A 22,616-nucleotide genomic window follows, 5' to 3' on the forward strand; every position below is an offset into this window, starting at 1 on the left:
CGACGAGGCATCGCACACCCGCATCGGGCCATGTGTCTCAAATTCACGCGTACGACTAGCCGTGGTGACAGTCGTAACGATGAGTCCCATACGAATCGCGTGTACCAATCGTACATGTGTCTAGCGCTTCAATCGGGCAAGGCCAAGGCCATTCCTCCACGTGAACGGCGCGCGACCATGTCGTCACCTGCGCTCGCTCTGGTGCCGTCGCCGCCGCACCCCCTGCCTCACAATGCGTCCGGCCGAGCGCGATTTATTTTAGATTTGCAATGCTTTAGGGGAAACTGCGTTCTTTATTTACGTATTTTTAGCGTGTGGATTTTTGCAACAACTCGGCTAATCAGCCGTCACACGGAACGAACGGTACGACGCTACGGAGTGCTAAAACACGTTTTCCGTCTCACTATACGGAAAGAGCCCGGTACGTGCGCGCGCATGCGCAGTCGGATCCCGGTAAACCCGGTAGCAACGTAACGAACGGACTGCTAAAACTCTCTATTATAACAAAATGAAAACCAGCCGATTAGCCGCCTTTCCTCATTCTGGTATTTGGTGCAGTGGTTCTCCCGCGAACTACGGGTTGTAGTCCGTGGTTCGAATCTCGCACCGTGTTTTTTTTTTGTGTGTGTGTGCGTGTGTGTGTGTGGCCGCGTGGTTAGAGTTTTGTAACAGCAAAACAATTCACGCGGTGAGAGCAGTCGGTCTTGATTTTTTACTCAAGCGGCCGAACCACTCCCGCTCACTGGAGCCAAGGCCGACGTAGCCATCGCCAGTTACCCCCGATCTCCTGTAATTATCACCAGTGATTAATAATTAACAGTGACTCTGGCTAGTCAGTGAGCGGAAGCGGTTTGGCCGGTTAGGTAAAAATCAAAACCGACTGCTCTCGCTGAAATATTGTGAAGCGGGCGTAGGGTGGCGGCTTGGAGATCCGTTCGGAAAGAGCTAGAGTTAGTCCGACCATCTGTAATTATTAATAATGATTAATAATTATCAGTGTTTCTGGCTAGTCAGTGAGCGGTAGCGGTTTGGCCGGTTGGGTACAAATCATCTCAACTCGCGTTGAGAGCCCCGTCCCTGGAGTGCACATTTTAAAGCGACGGGCCCCGTCACTGTACCCGACAAATAACCTGACAAAGACAGCCGCTCCGCTACTTGCCGTGCACACCGCCCGAAGCGGAAACAGAGGTCCGGGACCTACCGCAACGCAGCAGACGCGACAAACACCACGAGCGAGGGAGACAAACCTATTCAGGAGCCCAGGGAGATGTTTCCGCAGAGGTTCACAATATGACCGGCCGTGTTGACGACCACACACAACGTTTTGTCCAGGCGCGCTGGGGCCCCGAAAGGTGACAAAGCCCTATGTCCGCAAGGCACTGGCACGAGCTACTTTTCTGAACTACGCCTGTCCGCACAGACGACGTTCATGCTCGCCTGACCACCAGCATTAAAATAATGCGCACAATAACGCGATGCACAGAGGAACTACGCAATCCTACGGCGCAAACAACCAACCATCCAGCCTGGAAAAAGGCAGTGGATGGGTCCAACGGATATCTAGTAAACCCTCCCACGGTTAATTTCACATGCGTTGGAGCGCCGCTCGAGACCTGTGGCGCTCCAAGCACATGTCCCGTTGCATCTGTCCGACAGATTGTAACGCAAGGAAAAAAAAGTTTTTTTTTTTAACTACATATTCCGGCCACTTTTAAGCATAGAATTTTTTTATTGAATGGTGTGGTGACAGGAAGAGCTCCTAAATCGAAAGGTACACTAGTTGGAAGTACATGCACGCGCGTGTACAGGTACTGGCGCCACAGACTCGACATGGATGACAGAAAACGCGAGCACGCACGCGTGCAAAGGAAACTCGTGAGCCGCACAGGTGGCGTACCGCAAATCTGACCCACAATTAGGGAGCGCTGAACTACTCTTCTATTCTCTTTATCACAGCGCCCTGCTTCTGTGCGTTTATCACAGCTCGCGCGGACTTATCAAATGCAAGCAGCGGTTGCAGGCCTAGATCCCATTACATAAAACTTTTGCAACAACGGATGTCTGGAAGTTTTTGCTCTGACCAAAGAACCACGTATTAACCAGCGCTAGGCTGTCGGGTCCAAATCCTTCTAGAGGGTACTTACCCACTTTGCGCCTCGAAATAGAAACAAACGACGACCTCACCTTGTACGCGCGCTTCGTACTGCCCGGAACCAACCGAGGGCAGTGCAACATACGCCTGCAGCGCCGCGCGCAACAAACGGCACTCCACCGCCAAGCATTTCACCCGTCTGACGACTCTCTACTAGAACCCAGTAGCGTCGCTTGGCGGGCTTGGCGGCTTGGCAGCGCCCTTCGATAAATGATGGTTTTTGTGGTCGTGCTAGGTGGTTCTACGCTGTGTCGTGTCTTGGTGGGCGCTATGCAATGTTGAATATAACCTGCGCGTGAAAGTCGTCTGCGCGAAACTCGCAGTTCAGAAAAGTAGCTCGTGTCAATACCTAACCGCGCGCAAGGCAACGTCGGTGTGTAGCGCCTGCCAAACGCCCTGACAACTCGCGAGTTCCTGCAGCTAGAACATCTCCGTAGCCCGTGCTGCAGTCCTGAAGAGGTTTGTGTGTGCGCGCCTTCACATGTCGTGGTTTTCCTGTCCCGGCATCTGCGTGGCGGCGACCCGTAGGCCCCACTTGTTCAGAAAAGTCTGCATTTGAACGGAGCGACATGTCACCACCAGCACCCCTTCGTGATCCCAGGTGAAAATTATTTCCAGCACCGGCTCTGTTATGGAACTGGAAATCGTTCCCATCCTGGACTGGAATGAACCCCAGCCGAAACCTCTACGTGGCTTCAAACCGAAATTTCTAGGCTCACGTACAGCTGGAAATGACACGTTTTCTGGCTTGAAATCACACCATTCACAGGTGGAACAGTGCCCACTTTTAACTGGAAACCCCTTTTTGTTGCGGGAAATAACCTTATTTTCACCTAGAACAGTGTAGCATTCCAGCTGGAAATTGAGTTATTCTTGCTCGTTCTACTACCTAGCCTGAAATTGCTTTTCTTGCTTGCTTCTGCATCACTTCCCAGCCAACAATGTCTTTTTTTTTTTTTGCTGCATTCTCCACCACTTTCCGGCCTAAAAATCGCCTTTTTTCATGCTGGATTCTGCATCACTTCTAGCCGGAACTCACTTGTTTTGCTAAATTTCTACTGCCAGCTGCCGTAGCACTAGTGATGTTCGGTGCAGGAATTTTCACTTTTTCAGAGAATTTTCGGCTAGGGGGAAAAAGAAATCTTTAATATAGGCAAGGAATTTTAGAGTCGTGACGTAAAAAGGAAAATTAATGCCAGTAAACCGGACCTTCTATCATTTATTACTTTGTTTTCGTTTAAAAACGTCCCTTAAAGGGCCCCTGAGATGGGGGTTTTTGGGGGGTCGATGGTATCGGAGCGCAATGGCTATTTCTTGAACTAATCGTGACGTGTTTGTGCGCTCTTGATTTAATCAATTTTTTAGGAGCGTAAAAACATCAGAAAGCTACAAAAAACATCTTTTGTGTGTGGGTGCTTTTACACAGTCACACATATTTGTTTTATACCGGAGTGTAAAGCACTTACACACCGGGCCAAACCGGGCTTGACGCTCCTCCGTTCTCGGCGGAAGGATACAGTGAGCGCAGGAGCAACAACGCTTGCAGCCAGCGTGATCGCTCAGCGCTCCGTGTCTGGTGTTAGAGTATCATCAGTTTTCTTTGCATTTGCTTTCTTGGACGCTGTACCCGAAAGGATTCTTTGCACCATCTGTGTTTCGAGCGTAGCCTCGACGTTGTTTCAGAGGTGGTAACGAACGGCGCGCCAAGAGAGCGCCACGCTGACGACGAAGGCGGGAGCTCCTCACACAGCCGATTGGACGAGGCCAGCCACTGCTCGTGATCACAAGGCGCACGATCAAGTGCCCTCACGGGGGCTGAACATATCAGTTCAAGCCAAAACGCTGTCGCAGCTGATTCTCTGTGCCGGTCGTGACAAGGGGAAGAGCATGCGCATCCCGTAGCGACAACTCCTGCCGGAGAGTTTCATTTCATTGCTTCCCATCAAGTCATGATCGCAGGAAAGTGTGGTTTGGTGCGCCCGGCCTTCTGAATGAACCGTGTTGCCTAGTGTCCTGAGCGCGCTTTACCGTTTACCGTGTTAAATGAAGCAAGAGTAGCCGTTTGCCGCTGAAAACGAAAGGATTGCACTCTGCGGTTTCTGCATTCCGGCGTACCGGTTCTGCCGAGTAGCGACATCTGGCGAATTTGTCGCAAAGCAAATGACACAAACGTTTGTTGCCCAGAACTGTTCGCTTACGCTTGAAATGGCTTGAATCTTAGACGTCTTAGATTGAACTCTCACAATACAATAATTTTTTTTTAAAAGAGCCGTATACTTCTACTGTAGAGCTTAAAAAATCGAAAACATGACGTTGACGCCGCCATCTAGTGGGAAGAATTAGGACCAAGTATTGCATTAACCAGAATTCACGCCACCGCTAAATATTTCGATATAAAATGAGTAAGATATATTGTAATGATTCCGCAGTTACCTATATTACCTTGCCCAAGACGATTTTGAAAGCATAAAAGAGCTATGCTAGTTCATAAAGGCATCTGAACCATTGGAAGCGTGGGCAGCTGGAGTAGGGGCGGAAATTTTGCTCGCTCATTCTAAAAAAAACTGTCATTTATCGTGCTCCTGATCATCATATTTAGCAAGAATGTAGTAAACAACATCAACTAAGATTGCTTGCATGAAGCGCAGAGCACAGCGCATTTGCTGTGCCGTAAAGTTCCGGAAGAACGCCCACCCAAATTTAAGTACAGTGATATCAAGTGAAAAATACGAGATGGGCGAAATTTCGGGTCAAGCGCGGGAAGGACGAATAAGTGACCACATCTACACATGAAGAGATGATTCGGGTTTGTTTTGTTCACTCATCGGCGCTAAAGCCATGGATTTTACGGGGTGGTCGCGCGTCTTTCAGTAAATTGAACATTTCACCCTTAAAAGGGGGAGGGCGTTCACTCGGAACTTTCCGGTAATCTAATCAAAACGCGAGCGTACATTTCGCCGGCGCAGGGGGCTCGCTACTACAGTCGGTAGAAATTCTAGCCTCTGTATCGCAATGTAGCGACGGTAAAAATTAGTTACCGTTCACGGAAACTCCCGCACATGCAAGGTCGACTTCCGCAATCACCAGTATCTCCTGCTCAAAGTCCGTAAAGACTGAAAACGTAACTTAAAAAAAAAAAGGACGTCGTCGTGTCATGTGCGACCCACTCGCTGGAGTAACCATGGTAACGACGACGCTCTAAACCAAACCGCCGCCGTCAAAAATCGCGGACATTCCGGCGGCCAACCATGAAATGAGTGCTTCGCCTCGGATGAGGTCGGACTATGTCGTCATCGCAAGCCGCCGAGCCAACAAATAGTTCTGTCTCGTCGGGGTAATAACTTTTGTTAGCGTGAGTGAATATGCTTACTATTTTTGGACTTGTTTCTACAAGAACTATAGAGTAGATTTCTGACACAAACAAAAACACTTTGAAATCCATCTCAGGCCCCCTTTAAAGCCCCAACCACATGGAGCGATTTTGCAAGCGACTTGGGGAGCGACGCGACTAGCGACGAACTACTTTTCGCCGCGGACCAAGTCGCTCATCGAATCGCTCGGTTCTGGGCCGCCAGAAACAGTCGCTCGCCTCCCGGAAGTGGCCTCAGCAACTAGCCAATAGGAGAGCCCCTACGAAGCACGCAACCTTCGGTTTTGGAAGAGAACGGGGGGAAGATTTTGCAAATCCACGCAGACGGCGTTTGCGGTGCAGCGGAAAAGAAAGCTTTGCGTGGCAAAGCTTGTGTACACGCTGAAGCAGGAGCAAGAAGGCTCCCGCACACACTGGGTGAGACCTGTGTGGGAAAAACGACGTCAAGAAAGCGAATTCTTCACGGCGTTCATGTTGTAGCCGAGAGACGAGGCGCAGAAGGAAAAGCGTGCGCTATCGCTAACCCAAACCAGTTTTAGAGATGCAATGAAGGGCAAAAAGCAAGTTCGAAAGGCGTAATACTTTTTAGTCATGCTTTTTATGACAAATGAACAAAAAAATGTTTGCAAACAACCAGCGTACCAAGCGCGTGTGTGCGGCAACATTGAAATCGCCATCCTCAGTCGCTCGAGCAGTCGCTGTCATGTGGTTGCCTCGGCGAGCGACTGCGGATCCTAGTCGCGTCGCTCGTTGCGTCGCTGGAAAAATCGCTCCATGTGGTTAGCGCTAAACTCTCCGTCACATTTATGTTCTAATATGTGCAGTCACATTCCTGAAACCACAAGCATCAAAGATCGCTTCTAATCCAGTTCATAAAACAGGGAGGAGCTTTAAGAAGAGAATAATCCATTAGAAAGAGCTACTGAAGCGTAACGCGGCTGTGGCTGAAGGTGGCTGTTTGCACGTATTCCTGCGCAGTATAGAAAAAAGTATTTCGGGTGCGCCTTTTAACCCTGCCACATGTACACGAAAAATGACATTAGGTGTTTAAGGCCTTAAGATACTGACTGGCAATATTTGGGCGGGCCGTGCTACACGCACAAACGCAAAGGCACAAATGTGTTAGGCGTGGTGATGATAATGACCAAATAAAGAAATGCATTCATATTTTAGAAGTCTTTGGCGTAGAAAAAAACATTTTACAAGGGTTAAAAATGTTTTGTGCAAAAGAAAACGTTTTGAGAAATACTGTTTTATAAACAATGGTGTGAGCCGTTTCTCAAAGTGGCTTCAGCAGCTGCCGCCGCCTGCCAGCAGTAGCCGAGTGACGCAGTGTCTTGCCTTTTGCCACTGATTTAGTCAACTTCGTCTTCAGGACTTCATTACCCAGAGTGCACAAAAAAATCGTCTTATTTTTAAGTTCAGCTACATTTCTGCGTCAGCCTTTTGGTGCTAAGAAATTGGTTGGTTTCATTTCGTGCTAATCGCGTTGTAGAGTAGGCAGATTTAACGCGTTCGTGAAGGCGATTGAGTTGTGCAAAGCTCCTTAAGCCAAAAATGACATTAGAGCGAATAGCATTAGATTTTTTGCATGCAGCAGTGAACTAATGGCATCAAAACTTACGGCATTGAGCACTTAATATCATTTTTTTTGTACGTGTGGCACGGGTGTTAGTCTGCGTGCTGTCAACAGGAGAAGGTGCCAGGAGTCCTGACACACAATAAAAATTGCCTCAAATACGTAACAATGTCTCATTCTTTTTCACATGACCAGTTTGAACTTAGATCTTTTGCATGCAAAGTAAGCATGTTTGGTGCAAAGCATTAAATGCATAGTCAAGTGCTGCTGAGCGGCAGATGTAGTGTAATTTGGTTCACTCTAAAACGTTGGGTCTCTAGATGCTGTCTGCGTCTGGAAGGCTATGCAAAGTTGACATAGGTGGTGGTGGCCAACGCCTGAAACAGCACAGGAATCCACGTAAAGATATAGCACCTGCAAAAAGAGAATGCCGGGAAACCTGCAGGGAAAAAATGTGAAAAAGTTGGAAATTTTTGTACCTAGGAATAGGAATTTTTCTCCCCTTATGGAAACTCTGAGGAGAATGCATCACCAAATAGAATTTTATACTTCAATTTCATGGGGGGACTCAGTGACTCAGTCACTTATAGCTACATATATGTAAAAACACCATATATAATTTCCGAATACAAGAACGCGGTCTTTTGTGCCCTACAGCAGTAACACAAGATGCAGATTAAAACTTAGACCATATTGTCATGGCACATATTTGCATATTTTAGCTTTCTCACTGTGTACCAAGAACATCGCCTGGGGAGTGTCATCCTTCGTTAGATACCGGGTGCACAAGGTATTTGGTAACAGCACGTTGGCTTCAGGCAGAAGAGAATATCCCCAGCAAATTTAAGCATATTTTCACCAAACTTTGCGAAGTGCTTCGCCTATGGTTTATTTCCATAACTACTCAATGAATCCGCCATTGGCATCAATAAGCGATTCGTTTCGGCTTCAGAAATGGCTGCATGCATGGATCAGGTGCTACGTAGAGATGTTGGCTATTGAGTGAGCAATGAAGGCCTCCAGCAAGTCTTTTGTATTCCGCGGCTGTTTGTTGGCGTCTCCCTCAACGACGCGGCAGACATAGTAATGATGATGGTTGGATGTTTATGGCGCGGGGAGAACTAGGGCAAAGAGCGCCAAAACGGTGGTTAGGTATGAAGGATGCAAACGTAAACTCTAAAGTCGTTTAACAAAAACAAAAGTAAAATCAGTAAAAGACAATAATGATGGCTGGTGTAAAAGGCCAGGTTGTGATGGTGTGTGGAACTACGCGTGATAGGAAATGTGTAAAAACTTGATGTCACTAAGAAACTTAAAGGTGCGTTGTAGAGGAATCATGGGATCATCCGCTAAAAACAATGCTGGGTGTAGTGGAATGTGTTGTCGGTAGAGGTCGGCGAAGTGTGCTGAATCTTGCTTAAAGATATGTGGTCTTTCTTTCGAAACACTCTGTATCAATGGCATTACAACTGTGGCAAGCACATGCACGTACCCGGCAGCAATAACGTGGAGTTCTGCAGAAAAATGTGGCAGCATGATGTCACCCTCATTGCGGTTAACGGGTAACACCACCGCAGCAGAAATTAAGGGGTTCTGACCATGTCTGACCGCTCACGGTGCTCTTTCCTTTTGCCAGAGATGCCACATCACCTCCAAAACACATCAGCTCTGTCCGCACCTTGTAAACGAAAAACTTCGCTATGTTCAGAAAGGTGGTAATTTCCAAGTCACTGTTGTGCGTGGACAGGGCAAAGAGGACTGCATGGTGTTTCATTTCCTGCGTCACCTTGTACACTTGCATCTATGAACAAACTGCGCAGTTTATATGATAAGGGGTCAATGAACAAGACGCCGCATGCCTATATATATATATGATGAACCTGCTGGTGTCTATGGCAATAAGGGATAGCATTCTCAAATACCGCACGCATCCGGTAAATGTTCCCGGCGATCCAGGCTGCCTATGAAAACTAAGGTTTCATGTATAATTGCAATGTGAAGTGTGACGTAAGCTTTGCAAAATGGCAATGGTAACATAGGTGCTATGTGTTTAGTACTAGAGTTCTCGGGGACACTTTTTGGTATTACACCGGCAGTCTTGTGGGTTTCAAGTTATTTGTACCACACACTGTCACGTATATGTTGCCTCACAGATACTAAAAAAATGAAACAGGAGGAAGAGGAGCAAGTTATTATAGCTCAGTTCACCTTGTAAAATAATATCACGTGACTGTCTGCCGCACTTCAGCAGTTGACGAGTGGGAACTTTTCTCGCATTATGCGGCATTTATTAAACATGCTGAGGTCTACTTTAACTGAGATTCCCAAGAGCTTATCGCTCATACACAGGCCACCTTAATATGATACCAAATCACCCAGTCCAACTTTTCCTAGGTTCCATGCACTAAGTTTTTACAAGAGCACCACACATGGTGCTAGGTCAGTTATTGCCACTTTGTTACCACTGTGTTAAGGCTAGACGTGCACGTATTTTGTCCCTGCTTCCCACCACATCAAAACATTGGAAAAATCTGCAAGCTTATGGATTTAATAAAATCAATATAATATGACCTAATGTTATCGATTCATTTGAATGGCACGCAGTGTATTGTTGCCTTCGTTGCAGTCACATCTTACGAGCAGTTCACCGTTATCGACATGCGACGCGAATAATCTAAAAACATCCCTGTCCACATCCTCCTCAAACATTACGAATGCACGCCAAGGCATCGCAGTAGAAAGGATTGAATGCACAATTAAAATTTTAGTACAAAAGAGGACTAAAAACACGTAACAGTCATGTGCAATCTTCTGCTCGTACACTTGCACAAGCCAGAGTGGCAGAACACATTTTAAGTGAGTGAACTGGCATCGGGATGGGCACCTGAAAATGTTCATAACTATTTAATGCAATTTTAATAAGGTTGTACCTATTTTGAGGGGTATTTCTTCATTCTATAACTTTTTGCCAAGATCGTAAAAGAATTGACATTTTATTTTATTTGTTCCGCATTTTAAAAGTTGTCCGGAAAGGTTTCCAAAAAAGTTTCCGGCCGCCTTCAGCAGCCGGGGCTCGAAATTGCTTTAGAATGTCTTCCAGTCAGTATTAAAAATTCTGCCTCTAGTTCGAAACCTTTTCAGCCTGGTTGTCACAGACGTTCCACTAAGCAAAAAATGATGTTCTGGCTGGAATGAAATTTTCCCAGTATATGGCTGGCTGGAAACTGAAATACACAACTGGTGCTCGAAAATTAAGCTGGAAACGTGGTTGGTAATTCTTATTTTCAGTTCGAATAAGGACTCCATTTCCACCTGGGAAGCGCTATTTGCATCCCTGGTTACGGATGGGTGGTGGCACCTGTCAAAACCAAAAGTCTCGTCCCTGAAGCAGGGCCCATTTCAGGTAGCGTAATGCGGCACATGATATGTGCACACAGTTATTTGAGGCCAATTCTTATCGCTATGCTGTGCGCCACTCATGCAGGTGTCGGCCAGTACATCTGGAAAAGCTTTGCTTGAATGAAGCCCTAACTGCTTTTTATGCGGATACTACGTGACAAAATACAAATGCGTAGCCAGCGAAAACTTATTTTTGATTCTTGAAGTTCTTGTGGTGAGTTCTTGTTATGTGAGGAGGGCTGCTTGTCACTCTATGAGACACCAGGGCTGCAAATTTTTCGCTCTTCAGGACACTTGTTCAGTGCACATTTCCAAAAAGGTCGAGCTCACGAATTGGTGTCACGTAATGTCTAGATCAGATTAGAAGAATGGGTAAGGCCAAGCCGATGGCAGGTCAAAAAAACCATGCATTCATTCTGTGCAATAAACGTCAGAGCAACCTACATCAAACAGAACCCTAAAGCTCTGAACCTAAAACCAAATCACATTGAACACAACTGCACACAATAACAACATGCATCATCAGCCTGTTTACGCCCACTGCAGGGCAAAGGCCTCTCTCACAGATCTTCAATTATCCCGGTCCAGTGCTAACGACCAATTTATTCCCGCGAACTTCTTGATCTCATCCACCCATCTAACCTTCTGCCGCCCCCTGCCCGTCTTGACTATTCTAGGGATCCACTCTGTTACCTTTAATCACCAATGGTTATCTTGCCTTTGCATTACATTCTCTGCCCACACCCACTTCTTAATTTCTACTAATATGTCCCTAACACGCATTTGTTTTCTGATACACTCCGCTCTCTTCTTGTCCCTTAATGTTACACCTATTACCTATCTCCTGTTCAATTGCTTGCTGAGTCGTCCTCAATTTAAGTTGAACCATCTTGGTGAGCCTGCATTTCATGGATAATCAACCCAAAACTTAAGTCACTACAATTTACCACGGTAATTTTAAAAACCCTTAATCTGGCATACCCAGTTGCGCTAAACTTCCTAAACACAATTCTATGCCACCTAAGCGTCCTATGACGAATCCCTAGTGAACTGGCCTACCATTGTCATTGGCGCAGACGTGTCACCGACGTAGCGTGGCTGTGACCCAGTGACAGGCGTCATCCAGTGCAAGGTGGAAGTGTCTTAAGCTGGGACTGGCGTTGTCATTCCACCATGCGGGGGGGGGGCACTATGCAGCTACCCTTATAGACCTCACAGCAGGAGGCCCCGGGTAGGTTCCGGGACGCAGCTTTGTGGGACCGTCGAAGAATAGGTCGACAGGCCATGAATGCTGGCTACAGGTGCCCGACCGTCACCGCTGGGGCCACCAATACACAGGTTGGTGGTGCGACAGGACACTTGTATCCGATACGAGGTTGGCGCGTTCTTGCCCAGGCCTGGCAAGAATAGTCGGTGGTCTGGCTGCAATCCCCTGGCTTGTTCCTCAGAGATGGCGTGCTACTTTATACTCCCGATTAATTGCCTCTCATCTATAAATTAAGTCGAGGTTTTGCTGCAGCACTCGTGGATTGTGCCTGTTGTCTTCAGTGGCGTGATGCTCCATAATTGGTTGTTTGTTCGGCGCAATCGGTGCATCCCCTCTCGGGATTTCTCTTGGCACGTGACAACTGTGTTGCATGTTTGCTCTTTCAGCTGCTTCATCAGGAGGGTTATGTTGTTATTGAAGCATGCATGCTTGCCCTTACCAACGTCATTTAGCTGTTGCTGTGCAACTCCAATGCCAGAGGATAAATGAAGGTGAGCTTGTTCGTGGCTCTGTGAGTGAGCTATAATAGGTTGAACCCACATGGACATTCGGCAAACATGTTATGGCACACCCCAAATAACAGAGCACAATGTACTATGAGACTCACATGTGGATGGAAAATTGGAGTTCACAGTACGAGCTACCACCAGAGCACTCATGCGCATTCTGGGGCAAGAAGAGCTTCTCCAGAGCATCAGGCGGCAGCGCATTGGCCACTGCCTGCGCTGCCAGTGCTAAAGAATCGGTCCAAAGAATCGGTGGCCGTGAATCAGCGGGGCTATATGCTAAAAATATACAAGTAGTCAGCAAAATTTTATGAAGTTTATTAAATTACAGATGCCCCAAAAACCCAAATAAAGAAATAAGCAATGCTGGTCCTTTCATATACAATGCTCCCTGATGGTACACTTACTCGCTGTGGGTCTAGAACGTGCCTGTTAGTTTTACCTTTCGGATCATTTCTTCGTCCTGCTTGCGCACACGTGGTAGTCATCAATGCATTGCAAAACAAAAAAAAACATATTCAAGGAACTGCAACAATGCCAAGACACGGTTGCACTCTTTCCTTAGCGTGTGAATGCCCTGCGAAAGCTACAGTTATCGCCAGCATGGAGCGCCACTGCGTGATTTGCTCGTCGGAGCAGTGGACACGTGTTCTGCAGTTTCAATTGTTGCTGCTGACACATGCAGTAATTTAAGTCCTGCACCACTACTCCAACCAACATCGGCAATATTGCTCGAATTTTCATGCAGTAAAATCAGCGTTGAAGAATGCTTCGCCACTCCAGTCCACTATCGGAACCGGCATGCTCAACTCCTGTTCTACGTAGTACGGCAAAGCACAAATCTCCTGGGCATCAACACCATCAGCACACTGCAGCTACAGAAAATGGTACGTCACCAAGCTGCTTCCACACTTCTTTTAAACCGGAGGGCTGTCTCCTGACCTGCTATCCCAGTTTCCGCACCAGGTTGATGGGAATTTGGGTCTTGCAAATGGTTTCGTGTGTAAAGTCACGACACGTGAGGATGTTGCTCCTGTAAGCGCTTAACTACGATGCTTGCTGTTTGCAGTGAAGGATCTGCGGAACGTGAACAGGATCAGCTAGAGCAGGCGGATGTGATTGAGAAAATTGACAGCACCCGATGTGTCTCCCCAATGGTTTCAAGAAAAAGAACGGAAAAGTTAGGATATGTGTGGACCTGCGGGAACCTAACAAAGCAATCATTCTGGACTCATTTCACCTCTCCCACACAGAAGAGTTACTACACAAACTCCATGGCGCAAAGTTCTTTTCAATACCGCATTTCCCCTCTGCCTGTCATCAAGTGATACTTAGCCCAGGCAGCAGGGACCTGACTGCTTTCATCGCAGAGCATGGGCTGTGCCGGTTCAACCGTGCTTGTTTTAGACTTGCTTCGGTACCAGGTGCTTTCCACTGAATGAGCACTACAATCCTGCAAGCTTGCAGAAATACTCTCTGATACATTGATGACATTGTTGTGTTTGGGTGCCCAAAAGAAGAGCATGATGCCTGCTTTACAGGTTTTCAAGAGCATTGCCCATTCTGGACTTAAACTGAATGACAAGTGCATTTTGGCGTGAAGGAGTTTGACGTTTTGGGTCGCAGAGTGTGTAAAGAAGGGATTCGCCCACTCCTGAGCAATGTAGAGGCCATGCAGACAGTTCCAGCCCCCCCCCCCCCCAAATGTGGCAAAAACGTGCTTTTTCCTTGACATGATTGGGTGCTAAGAAAAATTCATACCGCACTATGCTGAATTCATTGAGCTTCTACGACAGCTCTAGAAGGGAGTAGGTTTTGCTAGGACGCCGGAAAGACAACCGTGTTTTGACCAACTGAAGCTCCTCTTGGCAATTAACCACTTAGTTTTTTTCCCCGCTCTGGAAATAGTGGTTACAACAGTACTCCTGGCATTGGTATAGGAGCTGTACTCCAGCAACAGAAGGGTGACTGCTTGCATACCATTCCTTTTGCATCAAGGTGCCTAACACTGGCTAAAGCCAAGTACTCTGTAGGTGAACTGGAAGCACAAGCCTGCATATGGGCACTGGAAAATGTACCTGTGGGCCGGCATTTCACGTTACGCACAGACCATCAGTCACTGGTGACACTGTTTGGTGCAAATGGAGCGGGCCGTCAGCCTTTCAGGATTGCCAGATGGCATATCAGACTGCTGGCATACTACAAAAGAGAATACAAGAAGAGCATTTAAAACACTGTCGCAGATGCCCTTTACCGGTTACCGCAGGACAAGTATGGAGTCTGTCCAGAGCAAGAAGATGCTGTTTGCTGTGCTTCTTCATGTTTAAGTCACGAGGAATTCGTAGCCACAACTTCGCAGGATCCTGTACTTTGCCAAGTGATGCAGTGGAACGTCCAGGTGGCCAGCAGCCAACACGCTGCCTCCTGAAGCGATGCCTTTCTACAGGTTTTAGGACGAACTGTCAGTGACGAATGACCTGCTGCTCTCAGGGGAAGAGTTCGTTGTTCCTTCTTCGTTGGTGAGCAGACTTCTGGATATCGCCCATGAATCACACGCAGGCATCACGCGTACGAAGCAACGGCTCCAAGAAAAATACTGCGGCCTGGCATGAGCAAGCACGTCGAACAGTTTATCGAGTCGTGTGCCAGTTGTAAGTCTGTTGACAAATCGGCAAAGCCAGTTGTGCCACTAATGCAGCTGGTACTAGTTCCTTCAGCATCGGGGGAGAAGACAGGCTTCGACATCGTTGGTCCTTTCGCAAGGGCTCCTCAGGGCTGTCGTTTTGCCATTACATTAGTAGACTACTTCAGCAAGTGCCCAGAACTAGGGTTCACCTCTAACGTCACTTCAGCGATGGCCATGTCGTTTTTACAGAGTATATTTATTGATTGATTGTAGGGTTGTAGTTTTGAAGAATTCTTGCGCCATATAGGTATCCGCCAGAAATTCTCTGCAGTCTATCACCCACAATCAATTGGACAAGTGGAATGGTTTAATCGTGCTTTAAAGGACTACATTCAGGTGTGTCTAAAGGAACACCGCCCACTAAAGGAGGCTATCGCAGATCACTTGAGATCTACAGCCACAACCAGCATGTACCCACGGACCAAAAACCGGCTGTTCTCCTATATGGTCGTCTACCAAGGACCAGGCACGATCTCGGTGCAGGACTGACTGGAAGTATTCCCGAGATGGCAGGTGTGGAGCTTCAAGCCATCATAGAAAGGGTAACTCGGAAACAGCTTGCAAGCAAGCACTATGCGGATAGACATCGTGCAGCCAAACATTCATCATTGAGTGCAGGACAAGCAGTTCAGATTAAGCTACCGGGACATGCGCCAAAGAGTTCCCCGTCATATTCACCTCCTTTCACCGTTCTCCGGCGGCGACATGAGGACACGTACGAGCTGAGCGACGGTCTCGTTTGGAATCATGAGCTGCTTATTCTATACACCGCAGCCTGGAATCCTGCAACAGGTGCAACCTGCGGGTCCCCTAGGACTTCCGTCTCCACAGCAGCACAGCCCCTGAGAGCCCAGGAGTTCCAGCCACTTACTACCCTTGCAGCACTGACAGAATGGCAGTTCCAACTTCAACTGCAAGTGCTGGTGTGTCGAGTGTTGATGTCACAGACATTTTTGTATCAAGTAGCATGTTGGGTGGTGTAACTGAGGCATGTGCTGTAAGTGAGGCTCCGCGGCGCTCCACCAGAGACCGACGCAAGCCTGCATGGCTTGCCCATTATGACTTATGAGATGCAGTGATGGTCTGCTCCCCATTTTTGGGAGGAGGGGATGTTTGTGTGTAATTTAGTTGTTGCTCGTGCACCAGTTGGAGCACAGTTTTAAGATGGCGAATTTCCATTGCCATCATCAGTAACCGCAGCCACGTTATAAATAGCGCGTAATAAGAATAAAGGCTCTCTTCTCCAGTGGGTACTAGTAGTGTCTGCGCTCCTCGGTCAAACCGGTGACTCGGTGTGCGTCGGGTACAACAGTGTTAAACATGTTACCTGACTCGCCAAAGGACTTAAACCGGCTATTCAGACAAAACACAAGTTTGCTTCATTCAAAAGATTTCGTGTTTTATAGTGCCACCAGCACTTGTGCGGCGTCCAATCAAGCCGTATTCAGTAAGAAATTAATCCATTTAGATTAATATTTTGAATCTCCCACCGTATCGTGTCTTTTCAGGACGTCAACAATTAAGTCGTAAGAGTGCGTAATCAAACGATCTTCTACTACGTCATTTGGCTCTGCAGCTTTTCTTGCCATCAGTGCTCCCAGATGGCATTTCCATACCGAGCCGAACTCTTGTACACCGTTGCTTTTTTTAAACCGTGTTTGCACCTGCCTTGTTTTCGCTACGAAAGAAAGTAATCATTTAGTGAAACATGAGGTATCTTAGACAAAAAGGGTAACCTAAGACGTCTCTTACTCCAATCGGCCAATGTCGTGCAAGCCAACTTTGAAGCGGCAGACTGCTCTGCAGCTAAAACAAGCATAGTTCGCCCAGTACCAACAACAGTGTGCATCAGCATTTCTGTTTACGTGTGTATCCGTAACTTTCATTGTTTATCGCACCGTTATTATTGCAGTAAAATTAATATGGATTGCATTTAAGTGCGCATAGCTCGTTCGGCAAGCTTATAAAATGTGCTTAATTTGTGTTTGCTTTTGCCGGCCTCATCCAATTGCACAGCTGGGCATATGACATCATTGGTTCTGTATTGGGAAATGGGCTCATGGGTCGCATGGCCATTCCCTTTTTTCCTAATTATATAGCTTATTTGAGTGAAGTTAAAAATGGTACAGCGTGATTCTAACCAGGCAATCTTGAATGAACCAAACTTTTGCTTTGTGTGGATGACCCCTTTAAGGTCACTAAGGATGCCGTATCCCGCAGCTGCATTGTAAGCCGCACGGCTATTCCCTTTTTTCCAAATTATATAGCTTATTCGAGCGAAGTTTCAAATGGTGTCAGCATGATTCTAACGAGGTAATCTTTCGAATGAACCGAACCTGTGTTTTGTCTGGATGGCCGCTTTAAGGTCGTGTGGTTCTTCCATGGCTTGGCCTCCAAGTCGCTGCATCTGACGTTTCCAAGCATCCTCTACAGCTCTGATGACCTCTCCTTTCCGGGAAACTGCTGCTGCGTTGCGGCCAAATCTATCTTGGAACTACATTAAAGACTGAAGGCCGTTGAAAGATAAAACGGAGAAACTAGCTCTGTCCCGAAATACACGCCTATTTTCACTGAACCCTGTCTCTACATCTGCGTTTCCATGCGAGGCTTTACAGCGCTTTTGCAAGTTCTCCCACTAATGGTACCTTAGGGACCGCGTTAGCTCAAAGATTTCTCGCAAGAACTCGTCCAGCCGATCAAAAAAGCTATATTCAAATGTTTTCTGTAGCAACAAAGGCTGAATTCATTCATTAAAACGGACACCTGTTGAGGTGAAAATATTTAGGAAGCTTTTAGCCAAGTTCCTCATGGATACAGCAGAAACTTTTACACTGAAAAGGCTTGCTGATGCAAGGCTTGCTGATGCAGCTGAGGTCCCTCAGCACAGACGTCCGAAGTGGAAGCCTGCACAGCAGGTATCCAGCGGCCTTTATGTAAAAGCTCCTTGCTCCTACTCGCAACTGTTTATGCACAGTCAGCGAGGGCAGCTTCGGTATCTGCGCCCATTTCAACGTCTCCTTCCAGTTGGATGGTAAGAGCAATTTCAACTTCTACGGAGCTTTCCTGGTAGACTTCTAGGCACAGAAAAATGTCAAAGGACCTTCTTCATCAAAACTTCCATCTCAGAAAAGAGGATGTTTAGCAGTGGCTCTGTGTTTTGGAACAGGGCCAAATACTCGATGAACAAATCAGTACAGTTGAACAAATCAGAGAAGTGCCTTCGACAGATAACCTTTATCTGTGACAGACATATTCAGGCGGTTATAAGGCCCACCACCACGAGCATTTCGATGACAGCACTTTTACTGCTGGCAGCTGTTGAATCAGCCGGTCAAGAGCTGTCTCAAGTGTCGCCCAACGCAAGCTCATGTGTCGAATGAAGCATTCTAAGGTACGTTGAGCGCACTCTGGCTGGCTTTCAGACGCTCTCTGTGATGCAGGAGGAGGAGGAAGAAAGGGTGGGGAGGCTGGGAGGTTAACCAGGTGGTGAGCCTGGTTTGCTGGGGAGTGGGGTTCAAGGGATAAAAGAGAGGGCAGGAGAAGATGAAAAAATAGGAGTGGGAAGGCATGCGCTTTAGTCCCGTTTTAGGCACTACAGTCGTTCATGCAAATTCATTTCACTCAGGAAATGTAGAAAAGCCTTCGTCGCCTTCTGTGAAGTCGATAATAGAGACCGATGACCTAGGATAGTCTTTACTGTAAATGGTCGATTGTCCAATCGGCTGAGCACGGTTGCAAGAACGTTTCTCTCCGGCGAGTATTAGGTACAACAGCACAGCACATGCTCTAAAGTCATTTCCGCCGCACCCGCATCACAGTGGGCGCTGCTGGCCATTCCGATGAGGAAGAAAAGGCTTCCATGAAGGCCATTCCCAACCACAGTCTAGAAAGTAAAGTCGACTGGAGTAGAGGCAGCCCATACGGAAGACAGCACTGAAGAAGGGGATCGGGAACCTACAAACAAGGATTCGAAAAATCCGGTGTGTTCCATTGCTACGTGGTAATCCTACGTACAAAGGAGCGAAGCATCCTCACGGCATCAGTCCTTGAAAGAAGCCGGATGGCGCGTTTGCCCTCATCGCCTGTACAGGCAGCTTCATCCGCCAACACGTTACCGATGACTTCACAGTGGCCTGTAAGCCAATAGAATATTATGTCTGGCCGTCTGTGATGGCTTGATGGAATTTACATGGTCGGGGCTCTATCCCTCCCTTGTCGTTGCCGTTGTTGCGCCGTCCACACCCCCACTGCGCACGCTCGGCTTGCTGAACGCCCGGTGGTGTCTTGCCCTTCTATGTCTCCTGGAACGACAGTGTTGCCGGTATCTTCCTAGGCCGGCACGACACGAGCACGCTTCCCCTTTAAGGGCTCCTGGATGTTGCCGGTGTCATCCTGGCACGAGGCAAACACGCTTGACGCGCCTTTGACGTTTCATCGTCGTCGGCAGCGGTGTGCGTCGGCGAGTCTCGGCAGGCCGTGATTACAAGCAGCCCTCAACCATCCGGCCGGGGAACGTGCATCGACCTCATCTTCCGCAATTTAGGGTTCATCTACAACAGCCCTTGACTTTACATTTCATAGACCATAAGGCAGTCATAGACAAAGCGGAACGCCAACCACAGTTCGACGTCACCTCCGTTGAACATGATGATGATAATGCTTAAATAAAGACCGCATGCCGTGTACGTCTCTCTCTCTCTCTTTAATGCCTTTCCACTCGAACACCCCCCACCCCCCTCCAATAAAATTACACCATCTTCCTGCAGGGGAACCCTGAGTAATATGCGAAACAGCCATTGGGTCAACACAATTTCCCATTTCGTAGTTCCGGTAAGTGAAAAATGTGGTAGTTACCATGGAAACCACACGGTAACTACAACAGTAGCTACGTACCTCAACCTCACGGAAATGACGAACTGAAAACTAATGGGCACCTGAATCGACTCCATGCCCCTGCTTCGCATACTACTCAGGGTTCCCCTGCAGGAAGATGGTGTAATTTTTTCTATAGTCTCCATCACCAGTTGGTGGAGGGGGCCGTAGCGAAGGGCTCTGTGTAAGCCTTGTAAGGCAGCCTTAGAGTAAAATATAGCCCAGTTTTGAAAGGTGACTCCGGTGACGTCATCAAGAGCCTCAAGAATGGCTGCGGATTGATGGTAGGGTTTAACGCGCCGACGCAATGCAGGCGTTGAGGCGCGCCGTAGTGGAGGGCTCCGGATTAATCTAGACCACCTGGGGATCTTTAACGTGCACCGAAATCTCGTACACACAGGCGTTTTTGCTTCCATCAGAGAAGCGACCACCACAGCCGGGAATCGAACCCGTGACCAAGAACGACTGCAGGTTTCTGAAGAAGCAGTGAGTATCCACAAGTGCCGCTTCTACGTCCTTGCTCAATTCAGCTAGAGCATGCCCAAAGGCATTGTGCACTTACTGCAACGAACACTTCCCACTATCGACAAGGACAAAGCTGACGTTTTTCAGCTGTATTTTTAGGCTCTTGATTACATCAGGCCAGTCGCTGTAAAAAACAGAACAGGTTGTCTCTTAGAGGGTCTTAAAGGGACAGACAACCGATTTTTGTCGCGTATATATTCTCTATCCCAAATGAAAGGGCATCACTTAAAGCATCTTGACGAGAAACGGTTTTGCTGATAACGCTCTAGAACTTCTCAAATCGAATTTTTCGATCTACGAGCCGTAGGTGTCCCTCCAAAAACTAATGCTGGCAACCATGACATAGAGTAGCTCGGCAACATACTTCGTCTGTATGCGAAATAAAAAAACGATATTTGAAAACTTGTTCCCAGCTAAAAAAGTTTGAATCGCAAGCTTTCCTGTTTCTTTATGTGTTTTTTTTAATGCAAGGGTCTATTTTGCACGAATGCGCCATCTGTTGGGATAGACGATAGGTAGAATCTGGCTTCATGTTGTGGAGGCGGGAAGTTCGATTCTCCCCGGGCGCTACGTTTTTTTTTTTCTTAAAAGCTGCTGTTGGCGTATTTGGAGACTGAAATAAAATATTTTGGCAGAACAAACGCCCCTGACTCAGAAAGAATCGTCAAAGCTCCTTCGCTGGGTCTGTTTGCTGAACGCTGCCACTAATTCTGGGCATGGTGGCTCAGTTAGCCACACTGAGAGCAACCCAGCGGCGGCGGGCGGCGTGTCTTTAGAATTTTCAAAGTAATGTTTAGAAATACATATACTATTTAAGCTTGTACAAATGCTTGTGTTAAAAGTTTTTAAATCCCCAAATAAACGTTTCAACAGCTACAGTAGCTGGTAGGTTTGCAGATCACGTGACGGGGACACATATTGTAGTGTCAAGTTTCGACACTACGAACCGCCACCCTTCCGATTTCAGGAAGTTTGCTGCCAAATTAAAATTATTTACGCCAGTTTGTTTAAAAATTGCTTGTGGTTACCGGGCTATATAAAACGCTGGCTTTCATTTGAGCTAGAGAACATATACGCGAAAAAAATCGGTTGTCTGTCCCTTTAAACTGCTTGCTTCACAGCATAGACGATAACATCTGCGCTTGCTGATCCCAGGTGGAATGATCGCAAATCTTCAACAACTCTTTGTTGTCACAACAGTATCTCAAGCAAATCAAGCTTGGCAGCGCTGTTCTGAAATTGGTGCCTCGTCAATTTGGATTGTGAAAGAGACTCCGGTGTATTCAACTCCTGGACTAGAATGTCCTTGAAATAAGCGAGCAATCCGTCATACACTATACAAGAAACTTTCTTTTCTGCCGCACTGGAAGTGTTTTCCAATGTGCGAGTCAGCGAACATTAGTGGAAAGATAGCAGAAGCTGCATCATAGAAAATGGGAGTAATACATTCAATTTCGTTTTTGTTTCCAGGAGAAACCACCATTACCCTGCGACTGTTTGGAGCCGACATGGAGCACACGGTTTTGGAGCAGCATGGAGCAGGATGACCCTTTGGGAGCAGCTTGGAGCAATTGGAGCAGCAGTTCCACTTCTGCAAGAGCATTTCGGGCCGTACCGAATTTAACCATGCGATGGCTAACTTATTTACAGGTGCCTCCGGCACATTGCCAAGACGCCCATGGACCAAAGTCATCCGCATCGTTCGCGTCAAGGCTGACTATGCAAGATGATGGACTTTGTTTTTCTGCACTGTCATTTTATTGTAGCATCGGCTCGATGCACTTAGAGGGGGGTAATGCCGCGAGTCATGTTTATTCACTTCTGTTTGTACCTCACAGCAGCACCCGGCTGTGTTATGTGAGTTTCAAGAGGAGTGTGTTTATCCTTTCGTTTTTTTTAATGTTGCAAAGGCTATGTTATTTAACAGGGAGAGTGTTTCACCCTGACATCACTAGCCTAAAATAATCTTCCTTGATCATCGATGTTCTCGATGTAATTTGCAAGTTCGAGCAACAATTGCACCGAAAGATGCTCACAGGGCAGATGCTGCGGTAGTCGATTTGTCGACACGCCCGCGCACACCATTATGTTGATTCCTTCGTCACGGCTATGGAATTTTCCTTGGGTATTTGAGGAGCACAATTTCACCACAATAAACGTTCGTTCCTTCAACAAACCCTGCGTCGTCCTTGGCTATGGACAATTAAGTTATTTTAGTAGTCATGATGCAGCAAGACGCTCTGATGTACATTTTTGTGGT

At 47.2% G+C, this 22,616-nt stretch overlaps 2 long non-coding RNA genes across 3 annotated transcripts in view; one reads left to right on the plus strand and one right to left on the minus strand.

Annotated features, from left to right (window-relative positions):
* The window catches only part of LOC144158552 (uncharacterized), a 32,553-nt gene extending 30,994 nt beyond the window's left edge, over window positions 1–1,559 (minus strand). Inside the window, exon 1 of the long non-coding RNA XR_013320120.1 lies at window positions 1,248–1,559. This is a non-coding gene — a long non-coding RNA (uncharacterized LOC144158552). The remainder of the gene's footprint in view (window positions 1–1,247) is intronic.
* Window positions 1,560–2,325: 766 nt separating this feature from the next.
* Window positions 2,326–22,532, plus strand: LOC144158554 (uncharacterized). 2 transcript variants are annotated; one of them, XR_013320123.1, is made up of 4 exons: window positions 2,326–2,753; window positions 11,710–11,838; window positions 13,022–13,160; window positions 21,827–22,532. It is a non-coding gene; the product is annotated as an uncharacterized LOC144158554 (long non-coding RNA). The 2 variants fall into 2 exon arrangements; XR_013320122.1 differs by lacking the exon at window positions 11,710–11,838.
* Window positions 22,533–22,616: the final 84 nt, after the last annotated feature.

Source organism: Haemaphysalis longicornis, unplaced genomic scaffold (assembly GCF_048455015.1).
Source record: "Haemaphysalis longicornis isolate Haplotype H1 unplaced genomic scaffold, Haemaphysalis longicornis Haplotype H1 scaffold_10, whole genome shotgun sequence".
NCBI classification, from domain to species: domain Eukaryota; kingdom Metazoa; phylum Arthropoda; class Arachnida; order Ixodida; family Ixodidae; genus Haemaphysalis; species Haemaphysalis longicornis.